General features: G+C 39.4%; 1 long non-coding RNA gene across 4 annotated transcripts in view; it reads right to left on the minus strand.

Moving 5' to 3' along the window:
* LOC133561226 (uncharacterized) overlaps positions 1-24267 on the minus strand; it is a 381703-nt gene that overhangs the window by 169342 nt on the left and 188094 nt on the right. For 3 of the 4 annotated variants that reach the window (XR_009808613.1, XR_009808612.1, XR_009808614.1), the window contains exon 2: positions 16018-16090. This is a non-coding gene — a long non-coding RNA (uncharacterized LOC133561226). Of the gene's footprint in view, positions 1-3810; positions 3863-3942; positions 4014-16017; positions 16091-24267 lie in introns of those variants that run through there. The other variant, XR_009808611.1, reaches the window with a different exon arrangement.

The following is a 24267-nucleotide window of genomic DNA, read 5'->3' on the forward strand; positions in this document are numbered from 1 at the left end:
ATAAAAATGAATAAAAAAAAATTCCGGGGGGTGGCACGGAGGTGCTGAATCCTATTTCTCTTTTTTTCTTTGTCATGAAAAAGGGAGGTTTTTGTGGTTGGTGCACTAATTGTAAGTGTATATTGTGTTTTTTATGTTGATTTTATAAAAAAAAAAAAAAAAAAAAAAAATGAATTTTTTTTTTTTTTTTATAAAAATGAATAAAAAAAATTCCGGGGGGGTGGATTGGAGGGGCTGAATCCTATTTCTCTTTTTTTCTTTGTCATGAAAAAGGGAGGTTTTTGTGGTTGGTGCACTAATTGTAAGTATATATTGTGTTTTTTATGTTGATTTTATAAAAAAAAAAAAGAAAAATGAAAAAAATGATTTTTTTTTTTTTTTTTTATAAAAATGAATAAAAAAAATTCCGGGGGGGTGGATTGGAGGGGCTGAATCCTATTTCTCTTTTTTTCTTTGTCATGAAAAAGGGAGGTTTTTGTGGTTGGTGCACTAATTATAAGTGTATATTGTGTTTTTTATGTTGATTTTATAAAAAAAAAAAAAAAAAAAAAAAAAAGAATTTTTTTTTTTTTTTTATAAAAATGAATAAAAAAATTCCGGGGGGGGTGGATTGGAGGGGCTGAATCCTATTTCTCTTTTTTTCTTTGTCATGAAAAAGGGAGGTTTTTGTGGTTGGTGCACTAATTGTAAGTGTATATTGTGTTTTTTATGTTGATTTTATAAAAAAAAAAAAAAAAAAAAAAATGATTTTTTTTTTTTTTTTTATAAAAATGAATAAAAAAAATTCCGGGGGGGTGGATTGGAGGGGCTGAATCCTATTTCTCTTTTTTTCTTTGTCATGAAAAAGGGAGGTTTTTGTGGTTGGTGCACTAATTGTAAGTGTATATTGTGTTTTTTATGTTGATTTTATAAAAAAAAAAAAGAAAAATTAAAAAAATGATTTTTTTTTTTTTTTTTTTTCAAATAAAAATTAATAAAAAAAAATTCCGGGTGGAGGGGCTGAATCCTATTTTTCTTTTTTTCTTTGTCATGAAAAAGGGAGTTTTTTGTGGTTGGTGCACTAATTGTAAGTGTATATTGTGTATTTTATGTTGATTTTATAAAAAAAAGAAAGAGAAAAATGAAAAAAATGTTTTTTTTTTTTTTTTTTGATAAAAATGAATAAAAAAAAATTCCGGGGGGTGGCACGGAGGTGCTGAATCCTATTTTTCTTTTTTTCTTTGTCATGAAAAAGGGAGGTTTTTGTGGTTGGTGCACTAATTGTAAGTGTATATTGTGTTTTTTATGTTGATTTTATAAAAAAAAAAAGAAAAATGGAAAAAAAGGATTTTTTTTTTTTTTAAATAAAAATGAATTAAAAAATATTCGGGGGGTGGGGGGGGCTGAATCCTATTTCTCTTTTTTTCTTTGTCATGAAAAAGGGAGGTTTTTGTGGTTGGTGCACTAATTGTAAGTGTATATTGTGTTTTTTATGTTGATTTTATAAAAAAAAAAAAGAAAAATGAAAAAAAGGATTTTTTTTTTTTTTATAGAAATGAATTAAAAAAAATTCCGGGTTGGGGGGGGGGGCTGAATCCTATTTTTCTTTTTTTCTTTGTCATGAAAAAGGGAGGTTTTAGTGGTTGGTGCACTAATTGTAAGTGTATATTGTGTTTTTTATGTTGATTTTATAAAAAAAAAAAAGAAAAATGAAAAAAATGATTTTTTTTTTTTTTTTTATAAAAATGAATAAAAAAAATTCCGGGGGGGTGGATTGGAGGGGCTGAATCCTATTTCTCTTTTTTTCTTTGTCATGAAAAAGGGAGGTTTTTGTGGTTGGTGCACTAATTGTAAGTATATATTGTGTTTTTTATGTTGATTTTATAAAAAAAAAAAAGAAAAATGAAAAAAATGATTTTTTTTTTTTTTTTTTATAAAAATGAATAAAAAAAATTCCGGGGGGGTGGATTGGAGGGGCTGAATCCTATTTCTCTTTTTTTCTTTGTCATGAAAAAGGGAGGTTTTTGTGGTTGGTGCACTAATTATAAGTGTATATTGTGTTTTTTATGTTGATTTTATAAAAAAAAAAAAAAAAAAAAAAAAAGAATTTTTTTTTTTTTTTTATAAAAATGAATAAAAAAATTCCGGGGGGGGTGGATTGGAGGGGCTGAATCCTATTTCTCTTTTTTTCTTTGTCATGAAAAAGGGAGGTTTTTGTGGTTGGTGCACTAATTGTAAGTGTATATTGTGTTTTTTATGTTGATTTTATAAAAAAAAAAAAAAAAAAAAAAATGATTTTTTTTTTTTTTTTTATAAAAATGAATAAAAAAAATTCCGGGGGGGTGGATTGGAGGGGCTGAATCCTATTTCTCTTTTTTTCTTTGTCATGAAAAAGGGAGGTTTTTGTGGTTGGTGCACTAATTGTAAGTATATATTGTGTTTTTTATGTTGATTTTATAAAAAAAAAAAAGAAAAATTAAAAAAATGATTTTTTTTTTTTTTTTTTTCAAATAAAAATTAATAAAAAAAAATTCCGGGTGGAGGGGCTGAATCCTATTTTTCTTTTTTCTTTGTCATGAAAAAGGGAGTTTTTTGTGGTTGGTGCACTAATTGTAAGTGTATATTGTGTATTTTATGTTGATTTTATAAAAAAAAGAAAGAGAAAAATGAAAAAAATGTTTTTTTTTTTTTTTTTGATAAAAATGAATAAAAAAAAATTCCGGGGGGTGGCACGGAGGTGCTGAATCCTATTTTTCTTTTTTTCTTTGTCATGAAAAAGGGAGGTTTTTGTGGTTGGTGCACTAATTGTAAGTGTATATTGTGTTTTTTATGTTGATTTTATAAAAAAAAAAGAAAAATGGAAAAAAAGGATTTTTTTTTTTTTTAAATAAAAATGAATTAAAAAATATTCGGGGGGTGGGGGGGGCTGAATCCTATTTCTCTTTTTTTCTTTGTCATGAAAAAGGGAGGTTTTTGTGGTTGGTGCACTAATTGTAAGTGTATATTGTGTTTTTTATGTTGATTTTATAAAAAAAAAAAAGAAAAATGAAAAAAAGGATTTTTTTTTTTTTTATAGAAATGAATTAAAAAAAATTCCGGGTTGGGGGGGGGGGCTGAATCCTATTTTTCTTTTTTTCTTTGTCATGAAAAAGGGAGGTTTTAGTGGTTGGTGCACTAATTGTAAGTGTATATTGTGTTTTTTATGTTGATTTTATAAAAAAAAAAAAGAAAAATGAAAAAAATGATTTTTTTTTTTTTTAAATAAAAATGAATAAAAAAAAATTCCGGGTGGAGGGGCTGAATCCTATTTCTCTTTTTTTCTTTGTCATGAAAAAGGGAGGTTTTTGTGGTTGGTGCACTAATTGTAAGTGTATATTGTGTTTTTTATGTTGTTTTAATAAAAAAAAGAAAAAGAAAAATGAAAAAAATGATTTTTTTTAAAATAAAAATGAATTAAAAAATATTCGGAGGGGGGGGGGGGGGGGTGGAGGGGCTGAATCCTATTTCTCTTTTTTTCTTCGTCATGAAAAAGGGAGGTTTTTGTGGTTGGTGCACTAATTGTAAGTGTATATTGTGTTTTTTATGTTGATTTTATAAAAAAAAGAAAAAAAATGAAAAATGAAAAAAAAAAGGTTGAATTTTTAATAAAAATGAATACAAAATTATTCTGCGGCCCGGTGGTTGGGGACCACTGCAATACACAATTGTTATCATTAGTCATTCATTGAAGTCATAAACCTTTTATATGGAGGATTGAGAATATGCCACAAAGAATGTTGCAATGAAGAAAGATTAATGCTAAAGGTGCTATTGTCAGAAATATGGACTCACCAAGTCAACTTCTACAGCTTAATGACAGAGAATCCAGCGCTGGAAGTTGTCTCTATAAAGTTACAAAATAGGCATGTAGTTTAAAAAACCGTCAGCACAATATTTCAGGTGAAACTGAGATTTAAAAACTACCTGGAGCAGAAATACTATCGATCTTCCCTCCACGTCCTGTCTCCCGGCTACTTCCTGCTACCGGCATAAACGCACCACTAATTGGACCGCGGCGGTCACGTGACAAGGGAGGAGTGCCCAAAGAGTAAATAGAGCAACAGCATAGCAGTCACTTCCTGCAACCGGTATATAACTACAGCTGATTGGACTGTGGCGGTCACGTGACTAGGAAGCGCACAAAGAGTAAACAGGAAGGCAAGAGCCTAATAGTCTCCACAAACGTTGGTATTTGACACCTGCGTTACACGCACGCACACGCACACACATACATATACATATATATATGTATATATATATATTATTCCTTAAAATTATTATTTTCAATGCATAAATACATATATATGTATATATATTTTCTATTGTTATTATTTCTTACATCTGTCCTTTCTAATCCATTTTACCACTTGTTACTCTCCTTGTCTAGAACTGCAATTTCCCATCGATAACGTGACATCATCGCGCTCATAATATATATATATATATATATATATATATATATATATATATATATATATATATATACTGTATATATATATATATAATTACATATATCTATACATATATATATACATACATACATACATACATGTGTATATATATATATATATATATACATACATATATATGTACATATATACAATATATATACATATATGTATGTGTATATATATGTATGCATATATACATACATACATATATGTATATATATATGTATGCATATATACATACATACATATATGTATATATATATGTATGCATATATACATACATACATATATGTATATATATATGTATGCATATATATATATATATATATATATATATATATATCCATCCATCCATCCATCCATTCTCTACCGCTTATTCCCTTTTGGGGTCGCGGGGGGCGCTGGCGCCTATCTCAGCTACAATCGGGCGGAAGGCGGGGTACACCCTGGACAAGTCGCCATCTCATCGCAGGGCCAACACAGATAGACAGACAACATTCACACTCACATTCACACACTAGGGCCAATTTAGTGTTGCCAATCAACCTATCCCCAGGTGCATGTCTTTGGAAGTGGGAGGAAGCAGGAGTACCCGGAGGGAACCCACGCATTCACGGGGAGAACATGCAAACTCCACACAGAAAGATCCCGAGCCTGAATTTGAACCCAAGACTGTATATATATATATATATATATATATATATATATAGTACAGAACCAAAGTTTGGACACATTTCCTCATTCAATACATTTTCATTATTTTCATGACTATCTACTAGGGGTGTGGGAAAAAAATCGCTTCGAATACGAATTGCGATTCTCACGTTGCGCGATTCAGAATCAATTCTATGTTTTTAAAAATCAATTTTTGGGGTGGATTTTTATTTTTATTTTTATTTTTTATCAATCCAACAAACCACTACACAGCAATACCATAACAATGCAATCCAATTCCAAAACCGAACCTGACCCAGTAACACTCAGAACTGCAATAAACAGAGCAATTGAGAGGAGACACAAACACGACACAGAACAAACCAAAAGTAGTGAAACAAAAATGAATATTATCAACAACAGTATCAATATTACTTATAATTTCAGCATAGCAGTGATTAAAAATCCCTCATTGACATTATCATTAGACATTTATAAAAAATAATAAAAAAAGAACAATAGTGTCACTTGCATTGCATCTCATAAGCTTGACAACACAATGTGTCCAATGTTTTCACAAAGATAAAATAAGTCATATTTTTGGTTCGTTTAATAGTTAAAACAAATGTACATTATTGCAATCAGTTGATAAAACATTGTCCTTTACAATTATAAAAGCTTTTTTTTTTTAAATCTACTACTCTGCAAGCATGTCAGCAGACTGGGGTAGATCCTGCTGAAATATATGTATTGAATGAATACAGAATGGGAAAAATATCGTTTTTGAATCAAGAATCGCATTGACTCGAAAAAAAATCGATATTGAATCGAATCGTGACCCCAATAATCGATATTGAATCGAATCGTGACCCCAATAATCGATATTGAATCGAATCGTGGGACACCCAAAGATTCGCAGCCCTAATATTTACATTGTAAATTGTCACTGAAGGCATCAAAACAATGAATGAACACATGTGGAGTTATCCATCCATCCATTTCTACCGCTTATTCCCTTTTTGGGGTCGTGTACTTACCAAAAAAATGTGAAAAAACTGAAAAAATAAATATAAAAATCTAGTTTCTTCAAAATAGCCACCCATTGCTCTGAATACTGCTTCGCACACTCTGGGCATTCTCTCCATGGGCTTTAAGAGGTAGTCACCTGAAATGGTTTTCACTTCACAGGTGAGCTTGAAGCTCATTGTGTGAGTACACACAAACATACACACTACTACTATGAGGGAATAATGAACAACAAATCGAGCTTACAAACCTCTGGACAAGTTAAGTTAAAGTTAAAGTTCCATTGATTTTCACACGCACTGGTTAAGGTGAAATTTGTCCTCTGCATTTGACCCATCCCCATATTCACCCCCTGGAAGGTGAGGGGAGCAGTAAGCAGCAGCGTAAACCACGCTCGGGAATCATTTGGTGATTTAACCCCCAATTCTAACCCTTGATGCTGAGTGCCAAGCAGGGATGCAATGGGTCCCATTTTTTTATGTCTTTGGTTTGACTCGGCCGAGGTTTGAACTCACGACCTCCCAGTCTCAGGGCGGACACTAGCCACAAGGCCACCACATTACATCACTTTAATTACCACAGATAACAAAATGCAGTGAAAATATTCGAGTTGCCGTCACTGCCAACAAGCTATCGCTGACATAACATGTCACTCTGCTCTCATGAAACGTCTCAACTGCATAAGTCATATGTTTGATTTTTTGTTATTGAAGTAAAGCAATAATTACTTTCCCTAGGAATTAATTGTATTTATTGTTAGAATAATTGTATTTAAGTTATCACAAAACTTTGTGGTTCAATGAGTTCCCGGCAAGAAGACAAAAGCTGTCTTTGATCTTACCGGTCAAAAGACTTGTAAAACTCCACTACGCAAGATGGGAAGTGACATGAAGGTGTCGATTTCTTTCTTCTATTGTAATCCCCACCTAGTACCACCCTTGTCACGTCCGTTGTGTCCTGAGCAAGACACTTCACCCTTGCTCCTGATGGGTGCTGGTTAGCGCCTTGCATGGCAGCTCCCTCCATCAGTGTGTGAATGGGTAAATGTGGAAGTAGTGTCAAAGCGCTTTGAGTACCTTGAAGGTAGAAAAGCGCTATACACGTACAACCCATTTAGATTTAATTTAGATTTAATCCACAGGAAGGTTTTGTCTTGACCCGAGATCTACATAGCGGAGAGGAAGCAGGGCCTCTTTTCTTTAAACTGTTTTGTAACCAAAGGCGATGGCTGTTTACGACCCCCTTCCCTTAGAAACAGCTGTTGCCATGTAATCAGGGAAAGTCCAAATAAAACAAGAGGCGTACAATCTTTGGTCAGAGTGTAGGACGACACCGTACAAGGGAACATTGTCAACGCCATCCATCCATCCAATTTGTACCGCTTATTCCCTCTTGGGGTCGCGGGGGGGCGCTGGCGCCTATCTCAGCTACAATCGGGCGGAAGGCGGGGTACACCCTGGACAAGTCGCCATCCCATCGCAGGGCCAACACAGATAGACAACATTCACACACTAGGGCCAATTTAGTGTTGCCAATCAACTTATCCCCAGGTGCATGTCTTTGGAAGTGGGAGGAAACCCACGCATTCACGGGGAGAACATGCAAACTCCACACAGAAAGATCCCGAGCCTGGATTTGAACCCAGGATTGCAGGAACTTCGTATTGTGAGGCAGACGCACTAACCGTTTCTCCTTAATTGAGCTAAATTGAATTCTGTCTCTGTTTCATTCCTTGCTTCTTGTCTTGTTTAATAGATGTCATCAGTGTTTGAATCTGACATTAATAAAGAGTATTTCCATTAGTAATACCTTTTTTTGGGGGTGAATGAAATGCAACTATATTAAAATTAATAATCCGAACATTGCAGTTGTGTCCTTACAATGTCTCAAAATAAAACTCCAACACAGTTTGTCACAGAGTGTCGTGATAGTGAACAGAGTGACATATTTATTCTTTTTTTTAGTTTTTTGCATAAAAAACAGTTCACAGGAAGTCTCTAACGACGTGCATCTGAATGTTATTGTGCTATTAAAAGCACTTAGCAGCACAAAAGAAGGCTACGCTCGGGGGAAAGGGTCTGAAGTACATTTCCGCCACTCGTCACCTCTTAAGAGTCCCCCCAGCTTTTGACCAGTCGACATTTTTAAGTGCGCCGGGATCCAACTTAAGTGCTCAAATGCCTCCCTCTTTGTAAAGGACTCTAAACTACACGCTTTTAGGAACAATTACCCTCAGCGGCGCTCAGCTCAAATAAATAAAGTACAAGGGAGGCGGAGTGGCTGAGTGTTTCAGCCTCGGCCGTAGTTAGCATAATTGAATTTCGAACCATCTTGAGGAAAAAGGGAAGTCGTTCTGAGTGTAAACGGTCACACCGGTGATATCATCGCCGGTGGTGATAAAGTGAAGGGTACAAATAACGTGCAATAGGTGAACACGTTAAGTCACTTCTGTTAAAACAGAAGGCAGAGGAACAAAAAGTCAAACGGGCATACCGTATTTCCTTGAATTGCCGCCAGGTATATAGTATGCGCCTGCCTAGAAGTACTAAATTACACTAGTTTCGCTAAATAATTAGCGCCTGCTTAGCATCACCGCCGGCTCAGGATTAACGCCGCGTTAAACTCGTTTCGCAAAATATTATTTTTATTAGCGCATGTCTAGAATTTCCGCCCGGTTCAAACTCCTTTCGCCAAATAATTAGCATATGCCTAGAATTTCCACCGGGTCAAACTCGTCACGTCACGAGTGACACTTCACCCGTCATCATTTTCAAAATGGAGGAGGCTGATATCATCCATCCATTTTCTACCGGTTATTCCCTTTTGGGGTCGCGGGGGGCACTGGCGCCTATCTCAGCTACAATCGGGCGGAAGGCAGAGTACACCCTGGACAAGTCGCCACCTCATCGCAGGGCCAACACAGATAGACAGACAACATTCACACTCACATTCACACACTAGGGCCAATTTAGTGTTGCCAATCAACCTATCCCCAGGTGCATGTCTTTGGAAGTGGGAGGAAGCCGGAGTACCCGGAGGGAACCCACGCATTCACGGGGAGAACATGCAAACTCCACACAGAAAGATCCCGAGCCTGGATTTGAACCCAGGACTGCAGGAACTTTGTATTGTGAGGCAGACGCACTAACCCCTCTGCCACCGTGAAGCCCAATCATTTGAAATCGCATAAAGGAAAGAAGTTTAAGAGCTATTCAGTAGGATTTAAGGTCCAAGCTATTGAATATGCTAAAAAGAACAGTAAGCAGCTATGTTTTATTAATATACCGTAGCTGCGTGTGTCAAATATGAGTCATTAAATGACTCCCGCCTCCTGGTGGTAGAGGGCGCTAGTGATCCTTCTTGCGACTACTCGGCTGCAGGAGAAGTGACAACAAGCAGCGATCTTTTTTTTTTTTCCCCTCTCGCTTGCACTTTTAACATGGAGGATTACATATCTAAAATAAAACCGTTTTCTAAACTGGACTTTCAATCGAAGCAGGAGGTAATAAAGGAAGATCTCCATCGAGACAGAGAGACTTTTAAAACTGAAAAAAGATAAGGAAGACTCGGTTGGTAGAGCGGCCGTGCCAGCAACTTGAGGGTTGCAGGTTCGATTCCCGCTTCCGCCATCTTAGTCACTGCCGTTGTGTCCTTGGGCAAGACACTTTACCCACCTGCTCCCAGTGCCACCCACAATCAATCAATCAATCAATGTGTATTTATATAGCCCTAAATCACAAGTGTCTCAAAGGGCTGCACAAACCACAACGACATCCTTGGTAGAGCCCACATAAGGGCAAGGAAAAACTCACACCCAGTGGGTCGTCGGTGACAGTGACAATGATGACTATGAGAAACCTTGGAGAGGACCGCATATGTGGGCAACCCCCCATACATATACACCTGGACAAGTCGCCACCTCATCGCAGGGCCATCCCGGAGGGAACCCACGCAGTCACGGGGAGAACATGGAAACTCCACACAAAAAGATCCCGAGCCCGGGATTGAACTCAGGACTACTCAGGACCTTCGTATTGTGAGGCACATGCACTAACCCCTGTACCACCGTGCTGCCCCAATTAGGCGAAATTACATAATCTCCCAAGTCACACCAGACAATATCAAACGAGTGCGCCGCGGCACTGTGGTTGAAAAACACTACTCTTAATACAGTGGGGCAAAAAAGCATCTAGTCAGCCACCCACACTGGTTTAAATGTAACTCAAATATTGGGTTTCACTATGTAAAGCGCTTTGAGTCACTAGAGAAAGGCGCTATATAAATATAATTCACTTCACTTCTATAAACAAGTTATCGATGCTTTTGATCAGAAGGAGTTGGCATGGACTTCATTTATAAGTAAAGGTAAGACCATAATACTCTGGAATGCCCTCCCGGTAACAGTTGGAGATGCCACCTCCGTAGAAGCATTTAAGTCTCACCTTAAAACTCATCTGTATACTCTAGCCTTTAAATAGACCTCCTTTTAAACCAGTTGATCTGCCGCTTCTTTTCTTTCTCCTATGTCCCCCCCTCCCTTGTGGAGGGGGTCCGGTTCGATGACCATGGATGAAGTACTGGCTGTCCAGAGTCGAGACCCAGGATGGACCGCTCGCCTGTATCGGTTGGGGACATCTCTACGCTGCTGATCCGCCTCCGCTTGAGATGGTTTCCTGTGGACGGGACTCTCGCTGCTGTCTTGGATCCGCTTTGAACTGAACTCTCGCGGCTGTGTTGGAGCCACTATGGATTGAACTTTCACAGTATCATGTTAGACCCGCTCGACATCCATTGCTTTCGGTCCCCTAGAGGGGGTGGGGGGTGCCCACATCTGAGGTCCTCTCCAAGGTTTCTCATAGTCAGCATTGTCACTGGCGTCCCACTGGATGTGAATTCTCCCTGCCCACTGGGTGTGAGTTTTCCTTGCCCTTTTGTGGGTTCTTCCGAGGATGTTGTAGTCGTAATGATTTGTGCAGTCCTTTGAGACATTTGTGATTTGGGGCTATATAAATAAACATTGATTGAATAAAGTTTTTTTTAATTAAATGTGCTTTTCATGATGGTATCCTTACATCACACTCAAATTTGTAAGCGCAGGCCTAAATTTACCGCATGCCTTTGGTAGGCGCCGGAGTGAGAAGAGGTTTTCAATCAATCAATCAATCAATCAATGTTTATTCATATAGCCCTAAATCACTAGTGTCTCAAAGGGCTGCACAAACCACAACACAAACCACCACGAAGTGAAGTGAATTATATTTATGTAGCGCTTTTTCTCTAGTGACTCAAAGCGCTTTACATAGTGAAACCCGATATCTAATTTTTACATTTAAAGCAGTGTGGGTGGCACTGGGAGCAGGTGGGTAAAGTGTCTTGCCCAAGGACACAACGGCAGTGTCTAGGATGGCGGAAGCGGGCATCGAACCTGCAACCCTCAAGTTGCTGGCACGGCCACTCTACCAACCGAGCTATACCGCCCCTTGGTAGAGCCCACATGAGGGCAAGGACAACTCACCCCAGTGGGAGGTCGGTGACAATGACAATAATGACTATGAGAAACCTTGGAGACGACTGCATATGTGGGCAACCCCCCCCAAGGGGACCGAAAGCAAAGGATGTCGAGCGGGTCTAACAAGATACTGTGAAAGTTCAATCCATAATGGATCCAACACAACCGTGAGAGTCCAGTCCAGTTTTAAAATAATTAGCGCATGCTTGCCTTTACCGCATGCCTTTGGTAAACGTCGGAGTGAGAAGAGGTTTTAAATTAATTAGCGCCCCGGCGGCAATTCGAGGAAATACGGTACATTAGCCGGGGGCCGTCCCTGAGGGCCGCAGGTGTCAAAAGTCACAAGACGCCCAAGAAAGGATTTATTTATTTTTTTTTTTTTTTATAAGCTCCAAAACAACATATGCTCACAAGTAAGCTGGAGGCAATTTAACTGGAAGACGCTGGACGAAAATAACAGCATTTTTTTTTTTTTTTTTTGCGTTAGGTGTTTGTGCCCATAAATTATTGATATGCAGAAAAACAAAGACAAACATTGTTGGCAGAAGAATGTCATGTTTTTTTCTTCGGTGTCTGTTTTCCGCTCTGCAAGACGAAGTTGTGATCAATTTTGGAGACAACATGGACCATCAGAATGTGTTTGCCAACCAAAAAAAAACCCTTACCTACAAACCCCGTTTTCATATGAGTTGGGAAATTGTGTTCGATGTAAATATAAACAGAATACAATGATTTGCAAATTATTATCAACCCATATTCAGTTGAATATGCTACAAATTCAACATATTTGATGTTCAAACTCAAACATTTCTTTTTTTGCAAATTATCATTAACTTTAGAATTTGATGCCAGCAACACGTGACAAAGAAGTTGAGAAATGTGGCAAAAAATACTGATAACGTTGAGGAATGCTCCTCAAACACTTATTTGGAACATCCCACAGGTGTGCAGGCTAATTGGGAACAGGTGGGTGCCATGATTGGGTATAAAAGCAGCTTCCATGAAATGCTAAATAATTCACAAACAAGGATGGGGTGAGGGTCACCACTTTGTAATCAAATTAACCAACAGTTTTAGAACAACATTTCTCAACGAGCTATTGCAAGGAATTTAGGGATTTTACCATCGACGGTCCGTAAAATCATCAAAAGGTTCAGAGAATCTGGAGAAATCACTGCACATAAGCGATGATATTACGGACATTTGATCCCTCAGGCGGTACTGCATGAAAAAGCGACATCAGTGTGTAAAGGATATCACCACATGGGCTCAGGAACACTTCATAAAACCACTGTCAGTAACTACAGTTGGTCGCTACATCTGTAGGTGCAAGTTAAAACTCTACTATGCAAAGCCAAACCCATTTATCAACAACATCCAGAAACGCTGCTGGCTTTGTTGGGCCCAAGCTCATCTAAGATGGACTGATGCAAAAGTGGAAAAGTGTTCTATGGTCTGACGAGTCCACATTTCAAATTATATTTGGAAACTGTTCCTGTGGAACAAAAAGGAAAATAACCATTCGGATTGTTATAGGGGCAAAGTTGAAAATTGATTGATACTTGTATTAGTAGATTGCACAGTACAGTACATATTCCGTACAATTGACCACTAAATGGTAACACCCCAATAAGTTTTTCAACTTGTTTAAGTCGGGGTCCACGTTAATCAATTCATCTGGTATGGGGGTGTACACATCTGTGAAGGCACCATTAATGCTGAAAGGTACATACAGGTTTTGGAACAACATATGTTGTCATCCAAGCAATGTTATCACGGACGCCCCTGCTTATTTCCGCAAGACTAGTGTTACAACAGCGTGGCTTCCTAACAGGCGCCCACAGACCTACTACATTGTAGGGCTGTCCCGATACCAATATTTTGGTACCGGTACCAAAATGTATTTTGATACTTTTCGATATTTTTCTACATAAAGGGGGTTACAAAAAATATGTTTGGTAGCCATTCCTTGTCCGAGGGTATAAATGCGAAGGAGTAGAATGAATAGAATGGACTTTATTGTCATTATATTTGCATATAACGAGATTAAAGACTCCAACTTAAGGTGCGGTAGTGGGAACAAATATGGGGTGAAATAAAGGACATAAGACTCATGGACGCCCCTGCTTATTTCCGCAAGACTAGTGTGTGGCTTCGTAACAGGCGCCCACAGACCTACTACATTGTAGGGTTGTCCCGATACCAATATTTTGGTACCGGTACCAAAATGTATTTTGATACTTTTCGATATTTTTCAACATAAATGGGATTACAAAAAATATGTTTGGTAGCCATTCCTTGTCCGAGGGTATAAATGCGAAGGAGTAGAATGAATAGAATGGACTTTATTGTCATTATATTTGCATATAACGAGATTAAAGACTCCAATTTAAGGTGCGGTAGTGGGAACAAATATGGGGTGAAATAAAGGACATAAGACTCATGGACGCCCCTGCTTATTTCCGCAAGACTAGTGTGTGGGTTGGTAACAGGCGCCCACAGACCTACTACATTGTAGGGTTGTCCCGATACCAATATTTTGGTACCGGTACCAAAATGTATTTTGATACTTTTCGATATTTTTCTACATAAAGGGGATTACAAAACATTTAATCGTCTTTACTTTAGCAAACAAAATTATTGTACATTAATCATATGTTTATTATTGCAATTGTGTCCTTAAATAAAATAGTGAACATATAAAACAACTTTTCTTTTAGTATTAAGTAAACAAAGGCTCTTAATTAATCTGCTGACGTGTGCAGTAACATATTGTGGCATTTTCTATTTTATTATTATATAGGACAAGTGGTAGTAAAGTAATTATTAATCTACTTGTTCATATACAGTTATTATCTGCTTACTTTCTCTATTAACATGTTTTATCTACACTTCTGTTCAAATGTAATAATCACTTATTCTTCTGTTGTTTGATACTTTACATTAATTTTGGATGATACCACAAATTTGGGTATCGATCCGATACAAAGTAGTTACAGGATCATACTTTAAGTCCTCATGTATCCAGGGATGTATTTCCTGAGTTTATAAACATAATACAAACTTAAAAATAAGTGTACAGTGGAGTTTTACAAGTCTTTTGACCGGTGAGATCAAAGACAGCTTTTGTCTGCTCGCCGGGAACTCATTGAAACACAAAGTTTTGTGATAACTTGAATACAATTATTCTGACAATAAAACATAGTATCGACTAGAAACGCTCTTGTACTCGGTATCATCACAGTGGATGTCAGGTGTAGCTCCACCCATGGCATTTGTTTACATGGCGACGCCGGTGAGCTAGCAGGGATGATACTTGTAGGAAACTTAATTTATTTGTCTCCATGGAGACGAGGATTGGTGATATAGAAGTAGCTAAAACACTGCAGACTGCGGATGGATGTTAGCCGCTAGCTAGCTAGCCATGAATTAAAACACATCATCCTGAGGGTGTTTCGGTGTTATAACTTCACCTCTGTTGTGAGTTTTTAGGCAAAAATGCGTCCGTTCTCTATTTTCTGTCTACACACTGTCTGTTTGTAAGTACTCTGTGATTGTGCGCTGCCGAACATGCTCCTCTGCTCGTAAAAACAGCAACGTCCCGACGAGGCAAAGTCATTAAAAAGGGCGGGGGACGAAGTGGTACTTTTTAGACGCGAAATAATATAGAATATGATTAATTAATATTGAGGTACTATACTTGTAAAAGTATACCGTAGAACTCTACTACACTGATATGCACACATAAACCCTACCACCCCTCTACCGTGCTTTTGCCACTTCAGCCCCCGCGGTATGATGGACTACAGAACAGCACCCTGGGCCCATGCCAAAGATTTTGTTTCGAGTTTGTGTGTGTCGTAAATGATGTAATTATTTATGTTTTTTGTGGTCTCAAACTGAGCTTAGAGCTTACCGCATTTTTCCGGATTATAAGGCCCCCTAAATCCTTACATTTTCTCAAATATTGACAGTGCGCCTTATAACCCGGTGTGCCTAATGTACGGAATAATCCTGGCTGTGCTTACCGACCTCAAAGCCATTTGTTTTGGTACATGAGTTAATGATAAGTGTGACCAGTAGATGGCAGTCAAACATAAGAGATACGTGTAGACTGCAATATGGCTCAAGGAAACAACACCACCATTCTATATGTTCCATTGAAAATATAGAACATTACACACGGCGCTCAAAAGTCTATCATATTTTATTTCGTACGACTTTGGTAAGCTATGTAGCCACACCGCTTGATGGATTGTACTGTGCTTCAACTTGCAAGTATTATTATGGTGTGTCCATAAGGTAAGACATTATCTGGCGTTTTGTTTCGCAATATTATGCAAAAGCAACTTTTCTTACCTTTTGGTACCCGCTGATCTGTGTTTGGGATCTGCATAAATCCTGAACACTTGCGCGCTTCCGCCTTTGTAGTCTGTGGCCAAAGAACCACCATTACGTGTTATGTAGACCACAAGGAAGAGTTTTCAATATAGAAAAAATACAAATGACTACTTTAATGGGCCTTATAAGCAGGTACGCCTTGTATATGAAAAAAGATCGAAAATAGACCATTTGTTGGCAGTGCGCCCTATGGTCTGGAAAATAGGGTACTTTATTTTATATTCCTTCATGCGTTCTGTTAGTTTAAAAGTGACTTAGGTGTTAACTGGAGATGTCCGATAATATCGGACTGCCGATATTATCAGCCAATAAATGCGTAAATTATCGGTATCGGTTTCAAAATTATCGGTATCGGTTACAAAAAGTAAAATTCATGCGCCAATAATCCTTAAAGGCACTGCCTTTGTGTGCCGGCCCTCTCACATAATATCCATGGCTTTTCACACCCACAAGTGAATGCAATGCATACTTGGTAGACAGCCACACAGGTCACACTGAGGGTGGCCATATAAACAACTTTAACACTGTTACAAATATGCGCCACACTGTGAACCCACACCAAACAAGAATGACAAACATATTTTTGGAGAACATCCGCACCGTAACACAACAGAACGAACCCCCAGAACCCCTTGCAGTACTAACTCTTCCGAGACGCTACAATATACAACAGAACGAATCCCCAGAACCCCTTGCAGCACTAACTCTTCCGGGACGCTACAATATACACACCCCATGCCCCTCAACCCCGCCCACCTCGACCTCCTCATGCTCTTTCAGGGAGAGCATGTCCCAAATTCCAAGCTGCTGTTTTGAGGCATGTTAAAAAAAATAATGCACTTCAATAATAAACATGGCTGTGGAGAAGCGGAGCCGGGGAACGAGCAGCGGGGCAGGGCACGCTGGAGCCCGGCCCAAGATGGCGGCGCAGAGGCGGAGAATGCGGCTGAGCGTGCCGGGAGCGACGCCGCAGTCAAATGAAGGTGCGTGGATCGCGCACCGGGTCACAATTAACATTCCTCCTCACGCTGCATAAAAGGGGAGAAGGAGGAGAGATCGGGGCAGAAGGAGGAGGAGAGCCCGAAAAGCGAAAGCAAAGAGCAGACGAGGACGACGACGACGGCGGCTGAAAAGCGGACCGTGAGCGAGCAGTGGAGAGGAGCAGCTGAAAAGCGATCCGACCTGAAGACAAAGCTTATTGTAAAATAAACAAGACACAAACCTGCTCAAGCGGCATGTCCTTCCTGGGTGGTCCATTGAACCCGAACGGTGGCTTAAGACTGTCACAATGGCAGTGCCATGTTGGCATTTTTTTCCATAACTTGAGTTGATTTAAGTGGGGGAAGAGTGGATCGTGAGATCGACAGGCGGATCGGTGCGGCGTCTTCAGTAATGCGGACGTTGTACCGATCCGTTGTGGTGAAGAAGGAGCTGAGCCGGAAGGCAAAGCTCTCAATTTACCGGTCGATCTACGTTCCCATCCTCACCTATGGTCATGAGCTTTGGGTCATGACCGAAAGGATAAGATCACGGGTACAAGCGGCCCAAATGAGTTTGGGTCTCTCCCTTAGAGATAGGGTGAGAAGCTCTGCCATCCGGGAGGAACTCAAAGTAAAGCAGCTGCTCCTCCACATCGAGAGGAGCCAGATGAGGTGGTTCGGGCATCTGGTCAGGATGCCACCCGAACGCCTCCCTAGGGAGGTGTTTAGGGCACGTCCAACCGGTAAGAGGCCACGGGGAAGACCCAGGACACGTTGAGAAGACTATGTCTCCCGGCTGGCCTGGGAACGCCTCGGGATCCCCCGGGAAGAGCTAGACGAAGTGGCTGGGGAGAGGGAAGTCTTAGGCTGTTGCCCCCGCGACCCGACCTCGGATAAGCGGAAGAAGATGGATGGATGGATGGATGGATGGATGGATGGAGTTGATTTATTTTGGAAAACCTTGTTACATTGTTTTAATGCATCCAGCGAGGCATCACAACAAAATTAGGCATAATAATGTGTTAATCCCATGACTGTATATATATATATATATATATATATATATATATCTCGGTATCGGTTGATATCAAAATCGGTAATTAAGAGTTGAACAATATTGGATGTCGGCAAAAAAGCTATTATCGGCCATCTCTAGTGTTCACTTTAGTAACATTTAGGTATAAGTTCCGACTTACACTAAAATGGAATGAAAATTGTGCGTGGACAAGATCCAACACAACAATGTTCCTAATTGCAGAACCCCACAATGTATACCTGCAGACAGCTTTTGAGTTTGGTGGTAAAAGTTGGTAAATGACTTATTTTGTCACAAAGCGCCTCGTAGGGTTGACTTCTATACATATAAATACACATTGGTGCATGAAGACATCTTTAACAGTGGCAAACAGCTTCGGTATTTGTACGCCATGGCTGCCGTTCTCTTCCAAATATCCCAAAATACGTCGGAAAAAACAAAACAAGACAATAGCACATTTGTGCTCTGATGGACACACAAGGTGGTCGTCTAAAATAGAAACAGGCCCGACTATGTTGACAGTAACCAATGTCACATGACGTCTCCCTGAAGGACAACCATCACAGATCAATTTATTTTCCTAAATGCTATTCATAAATCCATCTCGGCATCCATGGGCGCCCGGGGACGCTGCCTATCAGGGTAGGAATCGAACGTTGGCAGGTCGAAAACAATATGGTGACAGAAACAACTCAGTGAGTTGGAGAGCCAAACAATGAAGTGCTGTTGAATGGCCACAGACTAATATATACCGTATTTCCTTGAATTGGCGCCGGGTATATAGTACGCGCCTGTCTAGAATTACTGCCGGGTCAAACTCGTTTCGCAAAATATTATTTTTATTAGCGCATGTCTAGAATTTCCACCGGGTCAAACTCGTCACGTCACGAGTAACACTTCACCCGTCATCATTTTCAAAATGGAGGAGGCTGATTTCAATCATTTGAAATCGCATAAAGGGAAGAAAATTAAGAGCTATTAAGTAGGATTTAAGGTCCAAGCTATTGAATATGCTAAAAAGAACAGTAAGCAGCTATGTTTTATTAATATACCGTAGCTGTGTGTGTCAAATATGAGTCATTAATTGACTCCTGCTTCCTGGTGGTAGAGGGCGCTAGTGATCCTTCTTGCGATTACTCGGCTGCAGAAGAAGTGACAACAAGCAGCGATTGTTTATTTTTTCCTCTCGCTTGCACTTTTAACATGGAGGATTACATATCTAAAATAAAACAGTTTTCTAAACTGGACTTTCAATCGAAGCAGCAGGTGATAAAGGAAGCTCTCCAACAAGACAGAGAGACTTTTAAAACTGAAGAAAGATAAGGAAGACTTCTATAAACAAGTTATTGATGCTTTTGATCAGAAGGAGCTGGCATGGACTTCATTTATAAGTAAAGGTAAGACCATAATAATGTTTTTTTATTTTTTTTATTAAATAAGTTTTTCATGACGGTATCCTTACATCACACTCAAATTTATGAACGCAGGCCTAAATTTACCACATGACTTTGGTAAGTGCCGTAGTGAGAAGAGGTTTTAAATTAATTAGCGCATGCTTTCCTTTACCGCAGGTTGTTGGTAAGCGCCGGAGTGAGAAGAGGTTTTAAATTAATTAGCGCCCCGGCGGTAATTGAAGGAAATACGGTAACCTTTATTTGACTGTTTGTCTTTTTGCAGGTGGCTAAAATATGCGGTGCTGCTGACCGCCGTCTAACGTTACGTTACTGTGTGTGGTACATTCACTAACATAACGTTATGTGTAGGTACCTCACGCAACCCTGCTTAAAAAACAAAAAAACTCGACAAAAAGTATGAATAAGATAGCGAACTGTAGTGGACGCAAAAGATTGCCGTGTTTGCAATGATGTTATAACCATAGACATCTTATAAGTCACGTACAAAATAAAACATACGGAGCGCTCCTGAATAACTTTTTAATCCTTGGGTTTTGGGGAAAGTAGCAAGTCTTGTCAAGTCAAATGGCTCAAGTCCAAGTGAAGTTACAAGTCATTGGTGTTAAAGTCTAAGTCAAGCTAGACTTTTGACAAGAACAAGTTTGATCATATTACGCCTATACTGTATATAGCTTTATATACATATATACCTATATATATACCTATACTGTATATACCTTTATATACATATATACATACATATATACCTATACTGGCTCACCTGCACTGGCTTCCTGTGCACTTAAGATGTGACTTTAAGGTTTTACTACTTACGTATAAAATACTAGACGGTCTAGCTCCATCCTATCTTGCCGATTGTATTGTACCATATGTCCCGGCAAGAAATCTGCCTTCAAAGTACTCCGGCTTATTAGTGATTCCTAGGGCCCAAAAAAAGTCTGCGGGCTATAGAACGTTTTCCATTCGGGCTCCAGTACTCTGAAATGCCCTCCCGGTAACAGTTCGAGATGCCACCTCAGTAGAAGAATTTAAGTCCCATCTTAAAACTCATTTGTATACTCTAGCATTTAAATAGACCCCCTATTTAGACCAGTTGATCTGCCATTTCTTTTCTTTTCTTTCTCTCCTCTGCCCCCCTCTCCCTCTTGGAGGGGTTGGGCGGGGGGGGGCACAGGTCCGGTGGCCATGGATGAAGTACTGGCCGTCCAGAGTCGAGACCCAGGATGGACCGCTCGCCTGTGTATCGGCTGGGGACATCTCTGTGCTGCTGATCCGCCTCCGCTTGGGATGGTTTCCTGTTGGCTCCACTATGAACGGGACTCTCGCTACTATATTGGATCCTCTTTGGACTGGACTCTCACTGTTATGTTAGATCCACTATGGATTGGACTTTCACAATATCATGTTAGACCCGCTCGACATCCATTGCTTTCGGTCCCCTGGGGGTGGATGCACACATATGCGGTCCTCTCCAAGGTTTCTCATTGTCATCATTGTCACTGTCACCAATGTCCCATTGGGTGTGAGTTTTTCCTTGCCCTTATGTGGGCTCTACCGAGGATGTCGTTGTGGGTCGTGCAGCCCTTTGAGACACTAGTGATTTAGGGCTATATATATATAAACATAGATAGATTGATTAATTGAAGTTGCAAGTCACTTTAAATTTTGTCAGGTCGAGTCTAAAAGTCATCAAATTCATGCCTCGAGTCCAAGTCACGTGACTCGAGTCCACACCTCTGTCGAAATCCAACACCTTTGCGTTGTTAAAAGAGCACTCAAGCACATATCACTGCATACAGTGGGGCAAAAAAGTATTTAGTCAGCCAGCGATTGTGCAAGTTCTCCCACTTAAAATGATGACAGAGGTCTGTAATTTTCATCATAGGTACACTTCAACTGTGAGAGACAGAATGTGAAGAAAAAAATCCAGGAATTCACATTGTAGGAATTTTGAAGAATTTATTTGTAAATTATGGTGGAAAATAAGTATTTGGTCAACCATTCAAAGGAGGTTTTGGCTCAAAATCTCACGATACATGGCCCCATTCATTCTTTCCTTAACACGGATCAATCGTCCTGTCCCCTTAGCAGAAAAACAGCCCCAAAGCATGATGTTTCCACCCCCATGCTTCACAGTAGATATGGTGTTCTTGGGATGCAACTCGGTATTCTAGGTCACGTCTTCAAAAGTCAAAGTTTCCTTTTTTTTTTTGTGCAATCAAACCTCACTATTCACTGGTAACTTGTACCAAGAACTGAATTGTGCGGAAAAACTAAAGCAACGTTTTCAATATTAAATAATCCAATCATCACCCAAAATATTCATGTTACAGTGGGGCAAAAAAGTATTTAGTCAGCCAGCGATTGTGCAAGTTCTCCCACTTCAAATGATGACAGAGGTCTGTCATTTACATCATAGGTACACTTCAACTGTGAGAGACAGAATGTGAAAAAAAAAATCCAGGAATTCACATTGTAGGAATTTTAAAGAATTTATTTGTCAATTATGCTGGAAAATTGAGGGATGTCTTGTTTTGGGTTTTTTGTCTTATGGTTTTAATTTGAAAAGTAACTCTCCTCTCGTTTCAGGTCACTCGCCCTTCCTTTTGTGTCATCAGTCCGACGTCATCCCTGTTCTCTGATTGTTTCCAGCTGTTCCCTATTACCTTCATGTGTTTATAAGCTCACTCCTTCCTTTGTTCTGTGCCGGATTGTCTCGTTTATTCGTGCTCTCTAGCGTCCATGTCTTTGTCCATGCCTTGCCTTGTGCCTATGTCCCTTGATCCTGAATATTTGGAGTTTTCCTTTTTTCCTCCTCAGCGGAGTGATTTTGTTTATTTAGTTATTCAGCCACAGTGGTAAGTTTCAGTTAAGTTTTTTCATTCATTCCTCAACTTTTTGAGTGACTATTTTTGTTAAATACTTTATTAGATTAGTTAGTGTAGAAATTTTCATGGATGTTGTTTTGGTCCTCCTGTTGGAGCGCTTTTTGTTAAATACTGTTTATAGTTCGTCTTTACTTTTGTGTTTTCCTCCGTTCGGGGTGATTTTCGGTTGTTCCTTCTTTTTCTGGAACCTTTTCGCCGAGTAGTTTATTTTTGGGATCATAATGTTTTTTCTTGACTCGGGAGGTAAAAGGAAATTGTCAAAATAAAAGCCTGTCTAAAGTCCCAAATCTGCATCTGAGTCCAAATCCTTTTATCAAAGCGTGACAAAATTAAGTATTTGGTCAACCATTCAAAGGAGGTTTTGGCTCCAAATCTCACGATACATGGCCCCATTCATTCTTTCCTTAACACGGATCAATCGTCCTGTCCCCTTAGCAGAAAAACAGCCCCAAAGCATGATGTTTCCACCCCCATGCTTCACAGTAGGTGTGGTGTTCTTGGGATACAACTCAGTATTCTTCTTCCTCCAAACACGACAAGTTGAGTTTATACCAAAAAGTTCTATTTTGGTTTCATCTGACCACATGACATTCTCCCAATCCTCTGCTCTATCATCCATGTATCCATTTTGGTATAAACTCAACTGGTCGTGTTTGGAGGAAAAAGAATACTGAGTTGCATCCCAAGAACACCATACCTACTGTGAAGCATGGGGGTGGAAACATCATGCTTTGGGGCTGTTTTTCTGCTAAGGGGACAGGACGATTGATCCGTGTTAAGGAAAGAATGAATGGGGCCATGTATCGTGAGATTTTGAGTCAAAACCTCCTTCCATCAGTGAGAGCTTTGAATGGTTGACCAAATACTTATTTTCCGCCATAATTTACAAATAAATTCTTTAAGCTCTCACTGATGGAAGGACGTTTAGACTCAAAATCTCACGATGTTCATTATTTCCTTATCACGGATCAATCGTCCTGTCACCTTAGCAGAAAAACAGCCCCAAAGCATGATGTTTCCACCCCCATGCTTCACAGTAGGTGTGGTGTTCTTGGGATGCAACTCAGTATTCTTCTTCCTCCAAACACGACCAGTTGAGTTTATACCAAAATGGATACATGGATGATACAGCAGAGGATTGGGAGAATGTCATGTGGTCAGATGAAACCAAAATAGAACTTTTTGGTATAAACTCAACTGGTCGTGTTTGGAGGAAGAAGAATACTGAGATGCATCCCAAGAACACCACACCTACTGTGAAGCATGGGGGTGTAAACATCATGCTTTGGGGCTGTTTTTCTGCTAAGGGGACAGGACGATTGATCCGTGTTAAGGACGGAATGAATATCGTGAGATTTTGAGTCAAAACCTCCTTCCATCAGTGAGAGCTTTGAATGGTTGACCGAATACTTATTTTCCACCATAACTTACAAATAAATTCTTTAAAATTCCTACAATGTGAAGTTCTTGATTTTTTTTTCACATTCTGTCTCTCACAGTTGAAGTGTACCTATGATGAAAATGACAGACCTCTGTCATCATTTTAAGTGGGAGAACTTGCACAATCGCTGGCTGACTAAATACTTTTTTGCCCCACTGTACATGCGGTCTAGAGCCAATAACTTGTGCTGTCATGCGACCAAACCTCATCAACACACAGGAAATAGAAACTAAATATATTCCTGTTTTTCAGCGTTCGTAGCGCACGCAGACGCGGCAACTTCTCGCCCTTTTCTAATTGCTGAGCACACGCGGGACAGCCAGGTTTTTGTTTACCATCTCGCAAAAGCCACAGATCAATTACCTCCCTCCCTTCTCTGGTTTGATAATTGCAGAGCAGAAAGATGCGTGGTTACATTCCTGCCAGCTCGGAGACACTTTGGACAAAG

Source organism: Nerophis ophidion, linkage group LG10, assembly GCF_033978795.1.
Source record: "Nerophis ophidion isolate RoL-2023_Sa linkage group LG10, RoL_Noph_v1.0, whole genome shotgun sequence".
NCBI classification, from domain to species: domain Eukaryota; kingdom Metazoa; phylum Chordata; class Actinopteri; order Syngnathiformes; family Syngnathidae; genus Nerophis; species Nerophis ophidion.